General features: G+C 35.8%; 1 protein-coding gene across 1 annotated transcript in view; it reads left to right on the forward strand.

Moving 5' to 3' along the window:
• LRP1B (LDL receptor related protein 1B) overlaps positions 1 to 24,657 on the forward strand; it is a gene marked incomplete at its 5' end in the record, with an annotated part of 1,013,530 nt that overhangs the window by 119,946 nt on the left and 868,927 nt on the right. The gene's annotated exons all lie outside the window — the stretch shown is intronic.

Here is a 24,657-nt window from a genome sequence, read left to right on the forward strand (position 1 = left end):
GTGGAGCCCCCATGATGATATTGGTGCTCTTATAAAGGGATGAAGAGCCCAGAACACTCTCTCTCTCTCTCTCTCTCACTCTCTCCACTATGTGAGGACACAGTGAGAAGACAGTCATCTACGCATCAGACATTGAATCTGCTGATGCCTTGATCTCGAACTTCCCAGCCTCCAGAACTGTGAGAAATACATGTTTGTTGTTTAAGCCATTTAGTCTATAGTATCTTTGTTATCGCAGCCAAAACTGCAATAACAATAACTTCTTCATATACTGGGAGTAGGATATGTCTCTATTAGAACTCTTCTAACAGCTAAGTATATCTGTGTAGTAATACCTTGAAACCATAGTCAAGAGATGCTAAATAATTGAGGATTGCTATCTATGTTTGTGGTTTTACTTAAAGGTCACCTCATTCCTTAGCCCTACCTCTCCCCTCTTTTGCTTCATTATACTTTCATTTCATAGTTGTATTTATATTTTTTTCATCTCAGACACCAAACATTTTGAGGATAGAAAGGTAGTATAATACTCCCAATATGTTGATCTCACCACTCACCATTTGTTTGTTGCATCTATCACTAAAGGATGATAGGGGTGAAAAATGTAGATTCATCCCTTGTAAATTTCACAAATCTTTCCCATGTACCTTAGGATCCAGCTTGTGACACATGCCACCTCTTTTGAGTATCTTCTCTTGCTTCCTGGTTTTTTTTCTTCTGTTCCTAACCCAACATCCTATTAAAATGTATGTTAGATCATAGCCCTCCTCTGCTTTGAATTTGCCAGTGGCTTCACATATCCCTCAAAATAAAAGCCAAAGTCTTCTCAATAGTTAAAGTTCTTATTTCTTTACCTCTTTAACCTCATGACTCACAGCTTTCCTCCTCCTCCCTCCACTCCGCAGTTCACACTGCCATGCTGCTGCTCTTGGATATTAACTGGATATATTTACCTAAGGGCCTTGCTGTTCTCTTTATCTGGAATGCTTCTTCCTTAATAATACATGGTGCATTGCCTTACCTCCTTAGTATTTGTTTCTCAGTAAGGTCTTCCCTGACTACCTGACTCAAATCAAACCCCCCTCCCAGTGTTACCCAACTCATTTTCTGCTATATATTTTCCATAGCATCATTAGCATATAAGATTCTAAGTATTTTACTTGTTTGTTTTTTGACTCTGCTCACCTCACTAGAATTGAAGCTCTAAAGTTCTAGTTATGTTGTATGTTGTGTTCACTGCTATATATTCAGCTCTTAGAACAGAACCTGGTCCAATAAGTAGCTATTGAAAAAATGCCTTTGGTGAAAAAATTAATATTTATAATTTTAATGTAATTGCTAGATTAATTTATAGATTCTATCCTTTCAGTTGCTGAAAATATATGATGAAAATAAATATCAAAAGAAGCTGAAATGCTTTAGATGGAAAGAGATAGAAGTGCAGTGTCATTGACAAGACTGGAATAGTTCATAAATTTGAAAAAGATATTTTTGTTGCAAATACCTTACTTTTTTTTTTTTTTTTTTGCGGTATGTGGGCCTCTCACTGTTGTGGCCTCTCCCGTTGCGGAGCACAGGCTCCGGACGCGCAGGCTCAATGGCCATGGCTCACGGGCCTAGCTGCTCCGCAGCATGTGGGATCTTCCCGCACCGGGGCACGAACCCGAGTTCCCTGCATCGGCAGGCGGACTCTCAACCACTGCGCCACCAGGGAAGCCCCAAATACCTTACTTTTATACAAAGGCTACTCATGTTTACACTCTCAATCACACAGTAGAGACATAAAACTGCCTTGTAAAAGATGGCCTTTAGCATGTACAAAATGACACCCTGACTGAAATGAAATATCTAAAAGGAAAGAATTCTGAATAAAATACAACTTAATGTTAACAGTGCTATCAATGGCTTCTTTATTAATGACAGAAAAAATTCAAGCCCTTCCTATGATGGCCTGATACTTAGAAGTAGGGATGCAAAGATGCATAGCATCAAGGTTCTGTTGCCTGACATTTAAAGTCACTGTCTAGTGGGAAAAACAGACCTTAAAAACAACAGCAATTGAATAAGAGTTTTAGGAGAGATGTGCCTAACTTTGTCTTACAAGTCAGGCTAACTTCCTATAAGCAGTAATCTGAACTGAGTCTTGAACAATGAGTAGGAATTGGAAGAGAAAACAGAAGAAAGGGAGAAAGGTAAAAGGAACAATATTAATTTTTTTAGAGAAAATAGAACAATAGGTCAGGGAAATGAAGCAGTTTGGCAGGGACAGCATCTTGGGTATGGCTAGGGAGTAGGGTAAAAAGTCTAGACAGATCATAAGGTAAGGTGATGTTGCCAAAGGTAAAAACACGTTTTTAGTACATATGCCTTACTAGACAGATATACTGTATTGTGGGGAAGGAAAAAGTTTCCCTCGACCTTCTTAGGATCCCTGGCTGGGTCTGAAAATTAAACTGATGAAGACAGATTAACAGGATAAAAGCATACTGATTTTAATGTATTTTATCATGTACATGGGACCCTTCACAAGAGAATGAAGACCTAAAGAAGTGACCAGACCAGAAAACTTTTATACCTTTTATACACACACACACACACACACACACACACACACACACACACACACACAAAACAATAAATTTGTGAGGCACTGACAAGGCAGCGAGATCTAGGCTTGGGTAGTAAATGGTGAAAAGTAACTAGGAAGATAAGTGTTAGTTTAACAAAGTTTGTTTGTACAGACTTCCCAGTCCCAAATTTCCCATCCATGGTAATCAGAATGTCTTCCTTTCTTCTGGTACATGGAGGGTACCTTTCACATGGGAGTTTTATGACCTGTTTGAGAGAAGAAGGTTGATGGGAGTGAAGGTTAGGGTGACTTTCCTATTTCTGCTATTTTCTCAAATTCTTTCAGCTTAAGATATTCAATATATTGAATACCAAGGTGCCATACTTTGGAGTATTGTGTCCTGAACCCCATCAGTATCATTAATTTGATGTTTTTATTTCTTTCATCTTACATTTACTTAAGTCTAAAACTGGTTTGGTCTTGGGTCACATCCAGTAAAACACATTACACACAGAACACAGTTTTTATACATAGAAAATCCCTGAAAGATTACATGAGAACATGATAATAACTAGTTATCTCTGGGAAGGAGAGCTAAAAGCCAAAAAATGTCATAGTCTTTGTGTTGAGAACATGTGTTCTATAATGATTTAAATAGTTGAGACAGAGTGTTTCTTATGGTAATGAATATTTCTCATGCTAATGAGCCACTACCTTCATCACATTGTCAGTCCTGAAACCTGTCATTTGAGCCATAGAAGCAGAATTTTTAAGATTGACAGAGGAGGCAATAATCTGGTCAAGAGAGATTAAGTGACCAGCCCACAACCTCAGGAAATTAGTAGAACAGAATCCAGAATATGATCTTTTTTTTTGAATCCTATTCCATTCTTATGACATGAGTGCCAAGCTGATAAGTTTGCTTATCTCTAGCCTATTCTCGGACTACATAGTAAAAACTGTCCAGGATAAAGAAAAAGTGTGGTCAAATCACAAGGTAAAATGTTTAAAATATTACTTCAAATGAATGTAATCCTTGAAAGTTTACATTCTTTTGTGAGAGGAAAAATAATACTAAGAAGAAAGGGTATTCATAGTTACTGATTATGAATATATCATAATTTTGTTTTTAAATAGGTGAGAGTTCTATAAAATTTGTATTTTTGCTTCATTGATTTTTACTCTCCATCATGTTTATAGTATAAATTCAAGATGGAACGAACATTGCTACAAATGTATTAAAGGGATAACTACCTTGAAGTGGGCCATTTTAATAGAATGAAGCATAGCTGTGGGATACCCCCTCATTTAGAAACAGAACATTTCCAGTGAGTCTAGATCAAGGTGGCAGAGTACTGAGCTCACCTTCTCCCATGGACACACCAAAACTACAACTACATTTAGAAAAACTCTCTCTAAGAATGACCTGAAGACTAGCAGAATAGATTTTTTTTTATAACTAAGAATATAAAGAAAAGGCCACATCAAGACAGGTAGGGGCAGAAACTCCATCTAGTCAGAACCGACACCCTGACGTAGCCACCCTCTGGCAGGAGGAATATGACAACTGAAGGTCCAAGCCTCACATCAGGCCTCCAGCCCAGGAGACTGCACCAGGAAGATGAGCCTCCATAACATCTAGCTTTGAAAACCAGCAGGGCTTCTGTCCAGGAGAGCGAAGGGCTGTGGGAAACTGACACTCCATTCTTGAAAGGCTCAGCACAGACTCACTTGCTCCAAGTCATAGTCAGAGGCAGCAGCTTGAAAACCACCTGGGTCATACAACAAGGAGATCCTCTAACTAGGGTATGTGCTAGAGGGATAAGGATCTGGTGAAACATAATATGGAGATGGAAGTGATGGCAGGCAATTTTTTTTTTTTATACTCTCCTTCCAGTTGCCTGGCACTGGTGGGTACCATTTCAGTAATTCTCCATCAACTTAGCTAATATTGTGTACCCTGCCCAAGTGTTCCCCTGAGGACCTACCACAGCTGGCCCCTCCAAAGTGGCTCCAGCCCCACCCCATTAGCAAGCAACCCTGGCTAGCACTGGTGCTCTTCCAAAGTGGCTCCTGCACCATGAGGCAAGCTCTGCCCCACCCAGAGGGATGCCCCAGCCTGTACTGACACCCCTCCAAAGTGGTTTCTGCTCCAGGAGCTGACCTCACACAACAGTGTGCCCATTAAAGTGTCATGTGGACTGCTCAGCCAGGTGGGCCCAGGGCCAGCCCCACCACCAGCAGGCCCACAGCAGTGGCAGCTGGGCTTTCCAGCCAGCTGGCCTGGGGGGCAAACCCTACCCACCAGCATGCTTGCAGCAATCACAATCCAACCACAACAGAAGGACATATGCTGCTCACACAGAGAATACCCATGGAGTACCTGGCTCTGGTGACCAGCATAGAATGCATCACTGAACCCCACAGGACACCTTCTAGATGTGATCTCTCTTTCAGGATGAAGAGACCTAGCTGATATATCTAGTACATAGAAACAAACACAGAGAGTTAGGCAAAGTGACAAGATGAAGAAATACTTTCCAAATGAAAGAACAGGACAAAACCTTGGGAAAAGAACTAAACAAAATGAAGATAAGACATTTACTAGATAAAGAGTTGAAATCAGTAGTAGTAAAAATGCTCACCAGTTTTGGGAGAAGAATGAACAAACACAGTAAGAATTTCAACAAAGAGAAAATATAAAAAATGGACAAATCAGAACTGAAGAATACAGTAACTGAATTGAAAAATACACTAGAATCAACAGCAGATTGAGAACACAGGAGAACAAATCAGCAATCTGGAAGACAGGGTAGTGGAAATCACTTGATTAAAACAGCAAAAATAGAAAATAATTTTAAAAGTTATACTATATATGGACAACTCCAAAGACTCCACCCCAAAACTATTAGAACTAGTAAATCAGCAAGGTTGCAGGATGCAAGACTAATATACAGGAACCTATTATGTTTCTATACACTAATTACAAATTCAGAAAACAAAATTAAGTAAACAATCCCATTTACAATTGCATCAAAAATAATAAAATACCTAAGAATAAATTTAAGCAAGGAGATTAAAGACCTGTATATTAAAAATCACAAGACATTAATGAAAAATAATTGAAGACACAAAGTAATGGAAAGGTGTTCTGTGCTCATGGAGTGGAAGACTGAATATTGTCAAAATGTCTGTGTTACCAAATGAATCTACAGATTCAATGTAATTCTTATCAAAATAGCATTTTACAGAACTGGAACAAATAATCCTAAAATTTGTGTGGAACCAGAAAAGACCCTGAATAACCAAAGCAATCTTAAGGAAGAAGAACAAAGCTGGATGTATCACAATCCTTGATTTAAAACTATACTACAAAGCTGTAGTAATCAAAATTGTATGGTACTGCCATAAAGACAGACACAGAGATCAATGGAACAGAATTGAGAGCCCAGAAATAAACATATACTTATGTGGTCAATTAATTTATGACAAAGTAGCCAAGAATATACAGTGGAGAAAAGGCAAGTCTCTTCAATAAATGATGTTGGGAAAACTGGACAGCTGTGTGCAAAAGAATGAAAATGAACCACTTTCTTACACCATATATAAAAATAAGCTCAAAATGGATTAAAGACTTAAGTTTAGCCCTTAAACCATAAAACACCTAGAAGAAAACATTGAAAGTATGCTCTTTGATATTGATCTTAACAATATTATTTTGGATCTGTCTCCTCAGTCAAGGGCAATAAAAGCAAAAATAAAGAAATAGGACTACATCAAACTAAAAAGCTTTTTCACAGTGAATGAGACCATCAGCAAATTCAGAAGCAACCCTCTGAATGGGTGATGATATTTGCAAATGATATATCCAATAAAGGGTTAATATAAAAATGTATAGAGAACTTACACAACTCAATAAACAAACAAGCTAGCAAAAAAACAATCTAAAATGGGCAGAGGACCTGAATAGAAATTTTTCTAAAGAAGACCTACAGATGGCCAACAGACACATGAAAATATGCTCAGTATCACTAACATCACTAATCATCAAGGAAATGCCAATCAAAGCCACAATGAAATATCACCTCATACCTATCAGAATGACTATTATCAAAAAGACAACAAAAAGCAAGTGTGGGCAAGAATGTGAAGAAAAAGGAACTCTCATGAACTGTTGATAGCAATGTAAATTGGTGCAGCCACTATAGAAAAAAGTATAGAGGTTTCTCAGAAAATTAAAGGTTGAACTATTATATGATCCAGCACTTCCACTTCTGGGTATTTATTCAAAAACAAATTTAAAATGCTTATTTGGAAAGAGATAATGCACCCCTATGTTCATTGCATTACGATGGGCAAGATATGGAAACAACCTCAGTGTCTATTGATGAATGAATGGATAAAGATGGATTTGATATCTATACCTATATCTTTATCTGTATCTATCTATCTATCTATAGTTAGATATGGATCTAGATATACACACAAAATGGGTCATTACTCACCCATAAAAAATAATGAAATCTTGCCATTTGTGACAACATGGATGAACCTAGAGAATAGTATGCTAACTAAAATATGTCATACAGAGAAAAACAAATACCATATGATTTCATTTATATGTGGAACCTAAAAAGCAAAACAAATGAACAAACGAAACAGAACAGATATAGTTATAGAGAACAAACAGGTGGTTACCAGGGCTGTGGGGGTACAAAATAGGTGAAGGAGATTAAGAGCTACAAACTTCCAGCTGTGAAATTAATGTCACGGAGATATAATGAACAGTATATGGAATATAGTCAATAATACTGTAATAACTTTGTATAGTGACAGAAGGTTTACTAGACTTACCATGGTGAGCAATTGATAATGTATATAAATGTTGAATGTCACTTACTGTGTTGTACACCTGCAACCAATATGATAGTATGTGTAAACTGTACTTCAATAAAAGCAAAGAAAAAGTGAAATAGAACGTTTGCCTGGCATTAATATGCCTCCCTTCTTGAAGTGTGTGTATATATGTACACACACACATTTACTTAATTCTGAGTTATCCTTGAGAATAATTTTATTATTGCCTTTTTTCCTTATTTGATTTTTCTTTAATGTTTCATGAATTGCCTGTTAATTAACTACTCTTCAGGATTTTAGGAAATGGAGAGTGTTGCTTTAAAATTGCATGTATTTTCCAGTAGCTAAACTTATACTAGATGCATTTATATTACTGTATCTCTAGATCTGAATATCTCAATAGTGACTGCTACCAATTTGTAGTTTGTGTATATCAGAAACAAGATATTACACATAAGCATCCTGGATATAATTCTGTGTGCCATGAATTTAAAGGTAAAGCATTTGCATTTTAAACATCATCTTTCTTAGTATCTTGGCATCTATCCCCAGAGGTGAGGCAGCAATGTTGGTATTTCTTGGTAGTAAGGAACTCTTCGAAAGAGTTAAAACTTAAAAAAAAAAAGAGCACTGAACTGCAAACTTTATTTAGAATTTAATGCTGAGTAGTTTAGACTTGAGCAGCCATTTGAACTTTAAGAAAAGGAGCTGAGAGTGTTCTTAAGGGGACCAAACTAATCAATTGTTATTTAAAAGAATCTTTATTCAGCACTGTGTTAGCCAAAGGCTTCATGAGGGTTCTTGTTTTAAGACAAGTCACCCTCATTTTTGTCCATTGTTTGTTCAAGAAAGCTTTCTACTGGCTCTTTATTTTAGAAAGATCCAAGGTTTCTCTCTCTCTCTCTCTCTCTCTCTCTCTCCTCCTCAAGTCACCCTCATTTTTGTCCATTGTTTGTTCAAGAAAGCTTTCTACTGGCTCTTTATTTTAGAAAGATCCAAGGTTTCTCTCTCTCTCTCTCTCTCTCTCTCTCTCTCTCTCTATTTATTTATTTATTTTTTAACTGAGCTTTTAGTTGCTCTGAGAGCAGTAAATCTCTTTGGTTCACTATTCTCTTTGATAGGGATTCTTTTCCTTGCCAGCAGTTTCTTCTTTACTGTTTTTGAAAAGAGCAGTGTTATGCTTCCACTTAAATGTGAGATGGAGAAAATTAGAAGTTGAGTTTTGTATATTGGTCTCTTTTAGGAATAATACTGTGATTAACAACATTACAGGGAGACTTTTGTTCACAGATCTAGTAATTTCCCTAGTACCAGTTCCAATTCCTAAAAAATTTACGGAGTCCAAAGTTATGAACAAATGTAAGGCTATTTATGCATATTGTCAATTTACTTTTTCAAAAGGTGTTGCCAGTCTATATTTCTGTTGCAGACATGATTTAACAATGCTCTGCTCAACACTGGTGCACTTTTATTCTTTCCTAAAAAAAAAAATTTCCAAATCTGATAGGTTAAAATAATGCAGCTTAATATTATTTAATTTGGCTTTCCCTGATTATTAATCAGAGTTTTAATTTTTCAAATATAGTAGATTTTCAATACTCATTATAGTTATATTCTGTAAAGTTGCAGTGAACACTGAATTAACCAGTATTGAACCATTGCTCCTGGGGAATTCCAGGGTTGTGCTCTTGAGAGCCTCTGGTCACAATATTTTTATCAACAGATCAATACATAAACTTATTTTATGTGTGCTTCTGTTTAAAGACACCTTATTAAATATAAATTGTTGACTCATTAACATTGAACTCATGGCCAATTGTGCTGTATCTCATGCCTGAATAAAGCTAACTTAACACATATTTTTTCCATAAGGCACATCACAGTATTCTTGAGCTTAGGAATACAAGACAGCACTTCAGCAAGACACATGGGGGCCATTTTAAACAGCCAAATCACCAACAGAAAGCACAAAAATGAGAAAAAATGTAGTGCTAAAAAGACCAGGAAAAGGAAATTTGTATACAGCATGAAAGTGGAAACAAAAGGGCAGAGCATTGCCTTGTTTGACCTCAGCTGGGAAGGTGCACGTCAGGCAACTCAATTTTTTTTGCTGCTCTGATCATGTCCATGAATGACCACAAAAAATACAAGAGTATTGATTTGGGATTACAAATAAATTTTAGCAAGTAGATGAATTCACAAATACAGAATCCACGAATAAGGAGGACTGACGGTACCCGTCTGTTGTTTGCATTTGTTTTCCTGCTTGCCTTTATTTTTCTATTGTAGTTTTAGAATTATTCTTACTAATTTGTACAAGCTCAGTATACATTAAATATATTTACTCTGTCATCTTTGTTACATGCTTTTATTTCAGTTTATTTACCTTTTCATTTTTCACAATTTTTAAAAATGTTTTAGATATTTAATATATTACTTTGATATTAGTTTTATTGCATTATGGTCAGACAATGCAGTCTCCAGAATATAAAGGTTTTTTGACTGTGGTATCTGTTACCGAGTGATCACTAGGATGAATTCAGCTTATTTCACTGGATGATTGGCTGACCTTTCCCCTTGACTATTCTTTTACGTGAAGATGCCTATCATTGACTCAACAGACTATTTATTTTGTGTGAAAAATCTCTAAATGGGGCCGTATATTTAGTGTGTTTGCTCACTTGTAACCCCAGATTTGGTATGAAGATTATCTTAAATTGCAAACATTTAAGATTCACCAGATGCAGAAAGAAGTGTTCTCAAACTTCCCTTATCTGACTTGATGCAGAAACTTCTGGGAAATGATGCTGCCATAAATCCTCTCTATGGGGTGACTGCACTCCCAGGGAGATCAAGAGTGAAGCTATCGTGATTCTCTCTCAGAAAAGACCACCTGCAAAAACAAACATTATCCCAAATTTTCTCATCTCATACTTGTTCTCCAAGAAACCTGTTTTCTTTCTTAAGGAAACGCATAATGAAACTGCTAGGTGACATTTCGGGGGCCTCTGGGAGGCTCCATTTCTTTATGTCTCAGTGCAGAAAGAATTCAGCAAGAGGCAAAGTGATAGATTTATTAGAATAGGACGCTTGTGAGGCTTACAAGCAGGCAGGGAAGTGAGCATTGCGCTGCCCTGAGTACTTAGTGCATTACATTTTTATAATCAAAAGAAAAGAAGGGAGGAGGAAAAAGACTACCTTCTTCCTCATTCTTCAAGTCATCCATCATTAACTCCTCCTACCTGTTGGGCGGGGGCAGGTTTTTGACCCTATATGGCTCATCTGGGACTGTCATGGTGCTATGGAAAAATTATTTCAAGTCTCAATATAATGAGGGTCTTTCACTTTGAAATGTCACCTTTTCCTAAATTATTGTTTTGTGTGTGCAGAGAGCATGTCCTAAGGGTCATTAATTTGTTTACATCACTAGGCAGGATTTAGGCCTTATTTTTCTACTATTGTTTTATTGTCTTGAGTCATGACTCATGCCTCCGTTGCGTGGTTTTGTTGCTAAGCGAGTTAGCTTGGTTTTGTTGTTAGGCAAGCCTGTCTGGCTTTGATGCTGAGCAACTTGCTTTGCTTCATGAGTCAAGCAAGCCCACATTGTTTCAGGATTTTCCCATTGCTTTCTTGAGTGATGATTAACTTACTGCAGATTCCCAAAGCCCCATAAAATTCCCTGTCTGTCTACAGTCCCCTAGTGGGATTTCTGAACTAACTATTTGATTATGCTACTCTATCCCTATCAGTAAGAGCCTTTTCCCCTCCCTTCCTTTTCCTAATTAAATTATGTATATCAGCCCCTAACTTTAGCCATTTAATGGGCTACTTCTTTTGTGAACTCCCATATGAACATTAATAAACTTCTATTTTCTCTTTTTAATCTGTCATTTGTTAGTTTAATTTAAAAGCTCCCAGAGGAAGTAAACCTGAAAGGATGGAGGAAAAGTTTTTCCTTCCCAACATTAGTTTTGTGAGAATTTATTGAGTATTATTTATGGCTTAATAAAATATTATTTCTGTGGATATTCCAGTGTTACTTAAAATTAAAAAAAAATTAAAAATGTAATTTATATCATATGGTTTTATGTGTAGACAAATCCAAACTAAATCCCTATGTCACTATACTCTTGTTTGTTTGGTATATGTGTTCAGTTAAAGACAGATTATTGTAATTTCACCTTGTTTGTCTATCATTTTGTTGTTTTACGTCTTTGCTGTGTGATATAAACATGCTGTTTTGTTCACAAAGTTTCAAGTATATAATATATTTATGTAGGTAGTTTCCCCCACTCTGCAGTTTCTCTCTGGAGCTTCCCCTTCCATATTGTAAGGTCGGATCTTAACAAACGGCACTGCGAAACAGAGGAAAGCTTCAAGTGAGCTTTATTAGGAAGCACTCCCGGGCGAGGTTCACTGATCCGAGAGAAAGGGGCCAGAGAAGTCACACCCGGGCAAGGATTAGGCAAGATTTTATAGGGGAAGAAGGGAAAGGGGTGTGGTGAATCTGGGAGGGCGCAGGGTATTCCTTATTTGGTGGTCTTTTTGGGTATCCTGGGGGACCGTTAGTCCCGCCCCTCGAAAGGTGGGAAGGCTGGGCCGGGTGCAAATTCCCCGGTCAGTTTCTGGAACTGGGTGGTCCAGAGAGTTTCGGTCTGATGCAACCTGTGAATCTGTGTTCCCCTGCCTCGGGCCAGTTGGCCTTACACATATCACGATCATAGCCCCTCTTTCAGTTTAGGCTTCTGTGGACTATTGGGATTCCCATTCAGGGTACTTTTAATCATCCTACTTGGTTGTCTTGAGCAATATGCAGTCAATTATTGATGAGGACCCTCAGGCACTACCAAAGCTGACAAGGTTTATTTGTATTTTTAATGTGACCCCAAATGCTCCCTTTCAAGGCAAGGGAAGGGTAGGCTCTGGTTAGCCGTCTTACCTCATTTCTTTGACTACCTGTTAGCTTTCTCTAGACAAAATCTTTTTCTTCGCTTCCTGATACCCCAGTTCCCAACCAGTTCTGATATTTTATCTCATTCCTCAGGCCTTTTATGCAAAGTTGTAGTCCCTTTCTCTCCCTTCCCCCAGCCAAGTGACTCATCTCTTCTCCAAGAGGCAGTGTTGCAGGGTCTTCCTTCTTTCCCTCTAGTCTTTCAAGTTCTTTGTTATGGTATGTTTGAGTCTTCCTTTTGAATCCTCTCCAGGAATTTTTAATTAATTCCTATTTGGAAGTCAAATAACTTAGATTAACTTTTCTTACTTTTTGCATTCCTACTGTAACTATCTGATATTTTCCTTCATTCCTTGGGACTTCTTTGAAAGACTGGAAAAGGGTGGAGAAATGCAGAAAAGAAGGAAAAGTTTATTTTTCTGCATTTCTTTTCTTTAAAAAAGGAATCTACTTCACCCTTTTAAATTTGTTTTTGACATTTAAATCTGCTTTGCCCAAAGTAGCTCAACTATACCTATTTTCTCTATTTTGTAAATCTTGTTCATTTAAAAAAAAATTTTTTAATCTTCATGTGTATTTATATGTCGAGTTCATCACATGTAAAATTGTGAAGTTATCTGTGAGATTTTGCTTTCCTTTAGAAGCTTTTTGAAATGTTCTTACTTATGTCATCTTTTATGCTTTTAGGTTTTTTGTTTGTTTGCTCTTTTTAACACTTTCTTTTGTCTTTTATCTGTTATTATAGGAGCCCTATTTTATTTAGTTTTTCAGTGTTTACAAAAGTATGTTTTCTATTTTTTCATTTGATAGTTTACATTTTTCAAATAATTAAATTTTAAATTTCTTATTATTAAAATCAAAAATATAAAATGAAGAATTTACTGTTTAGATATTAGACTTATTACTGTAACTGAATGCAGGTTTGGCTGCTTACCGCTCAACAGCCAATAAATTGAGGGGCAAGCTTTGGTAGAGAAGAAGGGTGCTTATTCAGAAAAGCCGGCAATCTGGGGAGATGGTGGACTTATGTCCAGAGACCACCTCCAAAGGTTCTGCTCAGCTATGACAGTTTTTAAAAGGAAAAAGGGGAAATAATCTCAGTCAATCATTAAGGCAAGAGGTCTGATTCTTTGTTATCTTTCCACTGCATGCAGACCTGCTGACTTCTCCTGATCTTTCTTCAGATGCTGTCTTACTCACATGGTCTGTCTGCAATTGGATGTTCTCTTGCCCATGTGGTTTGCCTGTGCTCACAAGGTCCACTTACACATTTACTAAGGGGAAGCTAGGGGTAGAAGGTCAGTCATTCTTTACTTAATTCTTCATGCTTACTCCTTCTCATCTAGGAAAGGAATCAAAAGGTTAGGTAAGGTGTTATGTATATTTAGTAAAGCAGAAATCAGGAGCTAATTAACTGTTGCCTAATGATCTCATCTTTATGAGATAATCATCTCATAACTGTTGCCTAATGATCTCATCTTTATGAGATAATCATCTTTATGATTAAAAAGGTCTAAAGAAAACAGGATGATCAAACAGAGAAGAGGCAAAGGAGATGCTTACAAATCCCCACTGTCAGACATCATTCCATTTCTATGGGTTTAGAAGCGAAGGTCCATCTTCTGTAACTGCTTCCTGCTGTCTTCCTGCTGACATAGGGTGCCGTATTCTCAGAGTGGAAGATGTCAACATGGGTCTGTGGCATCTCTTTGCTGACAGTTTTAGTTGCCCACTTACATATATGCAGAGCAAGCATATATGCATTATTTTGATGCCCACAAAGATATAGATTATTATGAGCAATAACATTAATCCATTCTCTTGAGGCCAATTCTTAGAATTGTGCTAGTCATAGATCCAGTACTGCTCAAGATGGAGCAGCTTATGTCATGGCTACAATCTGGTCATCATGCAGTTAGCTTCCCCCCACACTCCCCCGGCGTCAGTTATATTATCTGTAAAACAACTCAGGAATGTGCGTCAGACACTGAGTCTGTGACTCTATTTTTCTGATCATTAACTGCTTGGTTTTGTAGTGGCGGGGGGCGGGGCGGGGGAGAAGCCCTGCAGGGTTCTGCTCGATTCCATTACTGTTGTTTAGATTTATTTCACTCTTTAATATTTTCCTATATTTTCCTATTTTTATTTAACAACTTTTCCAGAACTCTTAAATTTGATTGATCTCTTGTTATAGTGGTATAGCTTTTCAGGGATATTTTTTTCAATAGTTGTATGTGGTAGCATGCTTTTAAAATCTTTCTGTATCTGATCATTACTTCTGATACCTTTACACATGAAGAACATCTGGTCAGGTTGTAGCATTCTTAATTCAGAAAATAACTAACTTCAGACTTGGTAGTGCTCTAGTATATAGTCATGCAAAAAGTCTGAAGGCTAACCTAAGTTTATCACTTATAAACATCTTTTTATCTGGATGATTCAAGTATCTTTGATATTAAAATTCCACCTTGTACCTCAATCTGTAACTTATTTAATGCCTTTTCCAAGTTATTAGCCCTGCCCCCGCCCCCCGTATCTATAGTTCTGATACTAGAAGTTCTAAAGGAGGCATTCAGTGACATGGATTCCATGAGAGGAAAGTAAATTGCAATTCCTTTTTCAATGTTTAGTTAAGTGTCAGTGTTATCTTGCTGAGGGATAGTCAGAAAATCCAGTACCCCCTGATAATATTTTAATTGATTATTTTCTGTTTAAATAAAATGAACATTTGTCACTTTTCAAGCTGATATAATGAGTACTCAGTAGCACTGTACTTTTCTTCCAACTGCGTATTTAAAACGTGTGATTTACCAATTCTAAAAAGCAAACTTCACTTAGTTATGTGTTGTAGAGAAAATAATAATGTTTTACTATTCTAATGATAAGAATTTGTTTAATAGAGTTGGAATATCATCATAATCAATTATGAGCATAAGTAAAGGTTATACAATTTCCACCAATATTTTCTTTCAGTAAATAATTTCAATAAAATCATATAAAATGAATCTTTTTATATAAAAAGTCATGCAAATCTAATGATTTCTATAATCAAATGAAGTTTAAATATCTTTCAAAGTTATAGTTTTTAAAAAATTATCTTTCAAACATGGATAGTTAAATATTCTATGATAAAAATTATATAAAGCATAAAATCACCCTAGAAATAATAACTACACAGTATGTTTTTATCCCCATAATTTGAAACACCACATGAAAAAAGTTTTCAATGATATATTATCATCTACTAAGTCTTCCAAGGTATAAAGAGAAACTGTTGCTATTTCACCTATCCTTTAATTTTTATTATAAATACTATAAAGAACACAACATTGTAAGTCAACTATACTTCAATAAAAAATTAAATAAATAAATACATAAATACTATGAGGAAGAATAAAAAATTAAATAAATTCCTTTCTTCCTTTTTTGTCTTATAACAATAACACAACTAAGGGTCTCTGGACTAAGTCTAAATGCTCTATTATTTTGAGCTACAGATCCTAAAAAAAATTTCTTAAAAAGTTAAGCAAGAGCTGGAAAACAACAACAAATGTAAATATAGCACAAAGATTTAAAAGTAGTTGAATTATTAGAAAAAAGTTTAGAAATTTAAAAAATTGTATTTAAGTGATATATGTCTTCTCCAAAGCATCAAAAATTCATATACCTAAATTGATTGAAATCAGACACTATCTGGATGTATGAAATCCAGATAATCTGAAGAGGTCTGTTAGTTTCTCCCCACATTATGAAGAGCCACAAGGATGTAAGTTATCTACAAAAACTAATGCTTATCCTCAGCTGTGTGAACAATTCCGATATGACAGACATTCTGCTATGATTGTTAACACTACTAATAGATTACTCATTGAATATTACTACAATCCAGGCACCATGCTATGCCATTTTATTCATTTCTTATTTATTCATCATAATATCCTTGTGAGGTACTGTTATTACTATATCTCCACTTTATAGATAAGGAAACTGAGGTTTAGAGAGATTCAAATTCGTGGCTTTATTCCATAAATTGATATCTTAATCATAACTTTTAGTGCTAATAGAAAGATCATAAATTCAATATCCTACTAGGAGTAAGCAAACATTGTTAATGAATGAAATAAATTAGCCATAAGAAAATCCAAAGAGGGAGGAGTGTGCCCAAACTGGATAGTGCCATTCTCATCCAAAGTGAGATAAACAGCAGCTCGAGTACAGCTGATTATTGTTTTGTAAATAATTCAGGTCCTTGGTTTCCAGAAGTTTTAAGGACAAAACATAAATCTGGAGTTTTATACTGTTGCTAATTTTTAAATTTTAAAAACCAATTAAAAATAACTACGAACCAAATAAACCTTATCCGTAGGCTGAATGCAGCAGCTAGAAGGAGACATAATAAATTAGATTATACCATGCATTTCATTTTAAATAATTCTACTGAAATGAAGTAATTTTTAAAACTTGTTGCTATTGTAGAAGTAAAATGACAAAGCTAGGTCACCCTCTTTCTTATATTGACAGTTCTACAAGTCACCAGTGTTAATAGTGTTTGGTCAACATACCCCAGAGTCTTTCTAAAATGTTTACATTACATTTTGTAAGCATATCTTGTTCTTAGTTGTATCTCTTTTCTCAAACAGGTGTCTGTCTGCCTGTCTGTCTGTCTGTCTCTCTCGGCTTTTCTCGAAGACCATAACAAATTGAGAGGCCATTTGCTATAATAAGCCCCTTTAAAAACTGACATTTATTGCTTCCTAACAGATTCTGAAGATGCAAAGGACTTAATTATTAGTTAATTGAACTTTTTGCTGCATTATTATTATTATTCTTTTTTTGCGGTACAGCGGGCCTCTCACTGTTGTGACCTCTCCCGTTGCGGAGCACAGGCTCTGGACGCGCAGGCTCAGCGGCCAAGGCTCATGGGCCCAGCCGCTCCGCATTTGCTGCATTATTTTTTATAAAAGTTTTGTCATGACTAAGGGACACCAGTTAACAAGCTAACCAGTTAAGAACCAGTTTAGGAGCTAATACTTATAACATTCCAGACCAAACAATTGCTGTCAACTAATATTAAACAATGCGTGAAGCATTACAATCCTTAAACTATTGCAAGAAACTAAGGGGATAATAAATGTTATGCTGACAGTGAAAAGAATGAAGGAATCTTTCTCAATGGAATTGACAGCCTCTATGTCAGTGCTGAATGTAGCTGGTACAAAATGATTTGCTTATCAAAATACCCCTTTGAAAAAAGATTTTGCTGCAAGTGAAAAAAGAGAAACCAATAGCAATTTTGTGCAGTTTAAAAATAGTGTTTTATAACACATCTATTATATATCACTTATTTAGACCATTTCTATTGGTAAATATATTTAAAAAAATAAATAAATAAGGGTTTCCTCCAAAGGAAAGCTTCCAATTCAGTTCTCTTTCTTTTACAACTGTATTGTCAAGAATTGAATAGACTTACTGCCTTAAAAATGTTGTCTCCTGGCAAAGAGGACATAGTTACTGGTGCAGAAGTACACATTTAAGGAAAATTTTTACTCCTTGTTTTCAATCAGCTGCTGAACTTTCAAAGAGAGAGAGTGTATGTGTGTGTGATGGCCCAGCCTCTGTGAGCACACTTTTATCCCAATTTAATTAGTCAATTTGTGAATGAAGCCGGGATTGAATTCTGTTACTTCCGCAAGTGAGACAAGCCTATCTGATGAACCACACTGAATGAGCAGCCAAGAAGTGACATTGCATAAAACAAGTCCTTTAAATAATTTCCCTCTTATTGACAGCAAGCCAACTATGTTCATTACCTTTACTTTAATGTTTATTGTAAAGAAAGAGAGGCCTCTTTTTTTGTTGCTGTTAGATTGCGACTCTACTCTTTCGATAATTTTCAGAGAATTCAAGTTGCTTTGAAATGTTCAAGTCATATAAGTTGCAGATTAGTGCATAATGCAATATAAGCCTTTAAAAAGATATTTAGAGTTGCATTTTCTGCATGACAGGGATGAGGCAGCCTCTCAAATACCAGCGACTGTTGACATTTACTTCAGCATAGATCATTAAAAATCAAGGTTAAAAAATGTTTTTAAACTGTGTTTTTAATAAATACTGCAATAAATTAAAATGGTAAAAATAGCATTGCCTTTAGTTTGCTGTTTCATAAGATGTGATCATAATCTATCATAAATGTGAGAATATCATCATAAAATTAGCAATAATATATCAAAATATGGTTGGCATTCAAAATTTCTGCTGATAATTAAGAAGAAAAACACTCCATCTTTGGGTATATCTACCAGCACATAGAAAAAGGTTTTTTATCGTCATCATGATTTTCAAGTAATCTTGAAAAAGAGCTGAACTGGGTAGCTGTAACCATTTAAATGGCTCTGGTATTCAAAAACCTAAGTTTTATATCAACTTGCTAGAACTCATTTATGACCTAACATTATTAAAGCATTCTTGGATTAACTGATGTTTTGTATTATGTTCATGCATTCCCTTCCATTTTCCTGGACTTTTGGACCTGAGATGGTTTGCCTTTTTTCATGCTTTTCCGATGAATATGTACCAACCACACATAATTCATCCCATTTGGCCATATTTGCAACAATTCTGGGCAACAGAGAGAAGCTGAGAATTCTAGGATTTCAGAGCTCATCCCATTACTATTATGGTGGCAAGAGGGATATGAGGACAGTGGTTTTTTTAGCTGAGATAATCCCTTTACTCCCTAGTTTGCTCTGTTCCTCAGTGATAGTAGTGATTGTGCAAATGAGGGTTGATTTCCAGCAAACCTTTCAGTATCAGGCTCATGGTATGATCTGTGTGGTATAAACTCCAGAGTCTGGATAAAGTTTATTTTAGAAATGTATCTCCTCTGTTGCTTTACGACCATGATCATAGCTATATGAAATTTATAGGCCAACTAATAATATATATCCTACTTTGACAAATTCATAAAGCTCTACTACAACTGAGGTGACCAAGGGAGAAGAATAGAGACATGCTTGGGAGTAAAGAGGCTTGGCTTCTTGATCAAGCCCTGCGTTAAGTCATTGTGAATCTTGGCATCTCATTTAACCTGTTTGAAGTGTAGTCTTCTATACCTTAAAAAAGTGGATTAGATTCCTACATACATTATTCCCTCAAAAATTTTTTTGATACTGGATTGCAGCAACATTAAAAAATTGCATAACTTTGTGATTTTTAATTTATCCTTGGTTATAGCTATTGTGTATGCCATCTCATACATCTCCTGATTCAGTGAAATGCATTTAAAGTCATGGCTAGAGAAGTTTTTAGCCTTGTGAAACTGTTTTTATGTGTTCTATCACATTTATCATGTGAAAGCATCATTCTCCTTATTGTTGACATGCCAAGGCAAAGAATTATCCTCATACATCACTGATGCCAGGATTTCACTTTGGGGATCACAACCCTTTGGGGAATTTGGGATAAATTAAATTAACTCTGGGTTAGAGAATAGAGGAGCATTTATTAATGCAAGGGGGCTCACAGAACTGTAATAACTAGCATACTGTTGCTTCCTAATAACTTCTAAAATAGAGATCCTAAAATATAAGAAAAGACGCCTTCCTCCATGTTGTCATTCACTTTTTCATGAATTTGTGCATTCACACTTAACTCATTTACTCAAATACATAATCAGTTTATTAAGCAGTCTCACCTTAGTGAGATATCTATATCTATAGATATTTATCAATTTTGTTATTTTATGATCATGGAATTCAACTGTGCTCTGTCAAATATGTCTTTATATTCTCTTATTAACATCCTAGGAAGATTTCATGCTTTTTTTCAGTTACTTTACATTATTAAAGTTTAGCCCTATCCCAAACTACTATTTTATATCATATTGAAACCTCTTATTCCTTTCCCCTTCTCCCAGCATATTACAGGCATGTGGCTTTAGGGAACTGACATAAAGATGGGCATAGTCTGTGAAGTAATTTCCTCTCCTACATTAGTACATTGTAAAGGTGATAGTGGTTTTGTTGCAGAATCTTGCCTCCCAGGCTTTTCTTTCCTGGTTGTGATGTGGGGAGTGGGAATGGGTGGGAGGACAAATAATGGTGGGAAGGCAGAGGGGTGTTATGTGACTAGCCATCTATTGATGGTGTGGCATCTTCTAAGATCCTGCTCTGTCTTGACCTAGTTTCATCTTCCGCTAGTTGTCTCTAACAACGTGATGGTCTCATCAGAGTAGTTTTTGTTTGTTTGTTTGTTTTGCCTTTGATGCATGTGGTCCTCTAAGTTAGTGAGGGCTCCTTTAGAGATGAGTAACAACATTGCTTGGTTCCATGATGGTCCAATACTCACTACCTTGCATGGCATTTCCAAAGCTTCTGTCTGCTCCATTTACTTCCAAACCTCTTCACAAAGAGTCACAGGAACTAATGAAGACGCTTATGTAGTCTAGGCAGAAGTCTTCCTAAAGAATTATATGTAGGAGAGTGGTTCTCCATATCGTTTTTCCCAGGCACACTATCCACGGAAGCCTCAGCAATCCTCTTATGTTTGTCTAGACTCCCACACTCAAGGGGACACCACTTCATGCTCTATAAGAGCTCTCTCACTGTGCTCCACTCTATTCTGCCAGAAACCCCAAAGTGTAACTACAGGTTTTCAGTTCAACAAGCATTTAATCAGGGTATAAGAAGCCAGGTTGCCTTTCTAGGTGTTCTCCATCTAGCAAATGATTCTATCGACTTGCCTCTCTGTCTCACACTTTTCTTGAGAAAGAGAAGAATACACACCCTTATTCTCCCCTACGGAGTCAGAGAATAACTTCTAACCACCAACATGATGGTTTCAGTGATTTCCATTGTCACCTAGTGACCTATCTAGTGTGGGGAAGGGGGAAAAGGTGTTCAAGGGAAACTGTTTTCTTGGGAACCTCTTAGGATGCCTTCTGTTAGACATCTATCCCAGACGTTTCTTGTACTTTTAAGAATTTGCTTTCACCTTTAGTTTCTAATTTCACATTCAAGGAAAAGTTCCATTCCCTGTCCTGTTACCTGAGTTTATTGAGCACTTACTCTGTGTTAGGCACTGTGCTTGCCATTGCAGTGTTTACTCTTAACTCAGCAGTGTTGGTCATGCAAGGTTCATTTCTGTTTCTCCTTGTGAGCTTTTGGAGTCTGGGAATGTTTGGTTTTATATCTTGGCATTCAGCTTTCTTTCGGGAAGTTTAGTATTAAAAGATCTAATATCTGTGATAAGGGATCATTCGATTGGCCCCCAGAGTAGATGCCTCCTGTCAGAAAGTAAAGGAAAGATACTGATTATAGTTCAGACAGCCATATAGGTGGGAGGCAGTAGATCTTATTGGTAAAAGGGTATAGCGATGTTACCTATTTAGGGTTGAGAGTATGAAAATTAATTAGGTAATCCATGCAATATTTAAGTTTCAAAAAATGTTATCTGAAACGATTGAAAGCTTCAGAAAATATAGGTGAGACTCACCCTCCATCCAACTTTAGTCACTAGGATATTTTTTCATTTCATCTTCTTATAGTGCATAATACTTGCAGCCTCCCAGTTTTAAATTCATGGCTTCTTAAGGAATATAACTACACACTAAGAAATAATTATGCATACTTCATCAACAGCTAGTGAATTTCTCCTTGCATCAGGTACACTTATCTCAAATAATAGCAGTTTTTTAAAACCTCATACATTCCAAAGAGGTTCCTACCTAAAAATTTGGAGTTCAGATAGATATGAGTTTAAAGTCCTGCTTCTTTATTTATTAGTAATAATGATTTCTAGTAATATGATTTCAGGCAAGTTAACTGATCTTGTGAGACCTCAACTTATTTGTAAAATGGTGGCTTCTGATACCCGTTCCCCAGTTTGTTTGTTTGAGGAAATTAAATACACAGAGATGTGTACCACTCACTACACCCAGCATTTGGCTATTGAAATATTCCCAAAGGAGGGACTATTATTATTAGTAACAGAATAATATGGTACTTGGTATATAAATGCAACCATTAGTCTTTTGTATTTTGATTCTGTGAACTACTTTAGCCACTTCTCAAAGTTTTCTTCCATCTACATCTCTATTATCTCTATAATTTTAGAATTTCTGAACCTATTATAGACTTCTGATGGCTTATATAATATACCAGATTGTTTACATTCAGCCCTCTGCCCTCGGCAACTACACATGTGGGATAGTTTGTAAGGTTCTACCTGGTTGTAAAGATCTCAGTTTGTATTTGTTGTTGGAATCTTACTATGAGCAGCTAAGGTAATTTCTTTTTTAGTAGAGGAGATCTGTGAATGTGTATGTGCATATGTGTGTGACATGTATGTGTGCACACGAGTATGTACATGCATGTCCAAATGCATGTGTTGTGCACATGCACTCCTGGGCAGGCTTCCTGCAAAAAGCTATGAAATCTATCCCAATTGCTCCATAAAAGCCAGAAGATAACAGGTGTCCAATCCCCATGTGCATTTGGAGTTGAACTGTTAGAGGAAGTTCCTCTTCATGCTGTATCTGCATTAAACAGATTTCTCTAGTGCAATTAAAATGCGGTTTTTTACTTTTTAACAAAAGGTTAAAGAAGACTTCACTAGAAAGAAATTAATGTGCTGGTATAAATTGCTTGATCTACTTGTGCTTTACTTACATTCTAAAGAGCTAGAAGGAAAACAAGAATATATTAAGAGGTTTTTCCATCAAAGAATAAGTTACAAATATTTAGTGGGCATTGATTATGGGTGAGACACTGTGTTAAATGTTGTACGTAGGCAAGTCCTTTGGCACTAAATTTTTTAAAGTGAGTTTTAGAATATTAATATTTTTACAATTGTGGTATATTTGGAGAGATTACTATTTTCACTCTCCTCTGGATTTATGTTTTCACCCCAAATCAAATGATCTTTAATTTTTTAAATGGCCTTTGAACATTTAGGAACCAAGCAGCTAAATAAGCTCTTAATGAGACCTATTTTAAGGGATATTGAAAATATCTATTAGTAGCCTTATTGAATTCGTAGGTGAGGAGGATATCATATTAAACATGTTAGATTATTTTTTCTTAATTCACATGGAGTGCTGAGGTCTGAGGTCATCATGCTAGCTAAGATGCCATTTCATTACAGAGTTGGAGTTAATAGCCTGAACAAAAACAGTTGAGAAATCTGAGGATCAGGTATAGGTAAACAGTAGTTGTAAAAGTACTCTAGGATATATTGAATGTGTCTGTAACCATATTTTTTTTATAATGCCTAGTATTTTATAAATAAAATAGTACCACTTGACACTGTACAATAATTAAGTAGAAATTCACATTAGCCGATTTCAAAGAAGCTCTTTAGCATTTACAAGGACGAATGCAGGGTATAACTGAATATCGGTATTTAAATAATAATAAATAATCATTTTCCTTGTTTGAATCCGTGTATGAAATTTTATTTTCCTGTCCTACCAAAATATTTTTACAGTCGGTTTTAAAGATAAGTACTATGAATTAGAAATCTAAGAATAGAGAGATATTTCAGTTTCTAATCTCCTACTACATTTGAATATGGATTTATAATTTTCAAGAGCTCTCATGTTTATCTCACTTGATCTTCACAAAAATCATATGAAGTACAAAGCATGTTTTTATTATGACCATTTCAAGATAGAGCAAGGAAGGCTCAAAGAAGTTGTATTGTCTGCTCAAGTTCAGGCAATGAATTATCGTCATTATTCCCCATGGATTTTCAACTTAAAATATTCAGGAGAGGGCAATTATCATTCATTGAGAATTTATTATTTCACAACCATAGTTCTAGGCTCATTTAATTTATTAACTTAATTGACAATCACAAATATATTTTATCTTTTTCATTTTATAAATTAAAAAAAATAGTTTGAGAGCTGCAGTACTTTATTCTTATTTGAACCAACTTATTTATATTGAGAAAACATTAAGAACATCCATTTTATCTTCAGTATTTCTCAGGAAAAAAATATTATTTCTCATGTAATGGAGAAAAAATAAATTCTTCTATTTTTAAATAATTTTGAAATTGTATTATAAAAAGGCAAATTATTGCCACCATTTTACTTTATTTTTTTCATTTTTTTTAACATCTTTATTGGGGTATAATTGCTTTACAATGGTGTGTTAGTTTCTGCTTTATAACAGAGTGAATCAGTTATACATATACATATGTTACCATATCTCTTCCCTCTTTGTCTCCCTCCCTCCCACCCTCCTTATCCCACCCCTCCAGGCAGCCACAAAGAACC

This window comes from Lipotes vexillifer, unplaced genomic scaffold (assembly GCF_000442215.2).
Source record: "Lipotes vexillifer unplaced genomic scaffold, Lipotes_vexillifer_v1.1 scaffold606, whole genome shotgun sequence".
In the NCBI taxonomy this organism is placed as follows: domain Eukaryota; kingdom Metazoa; phylum Chordata; class Mammalia; order Artiodactyla; family Lipotidae; genus Lipotes; species Lipotes vexillifer.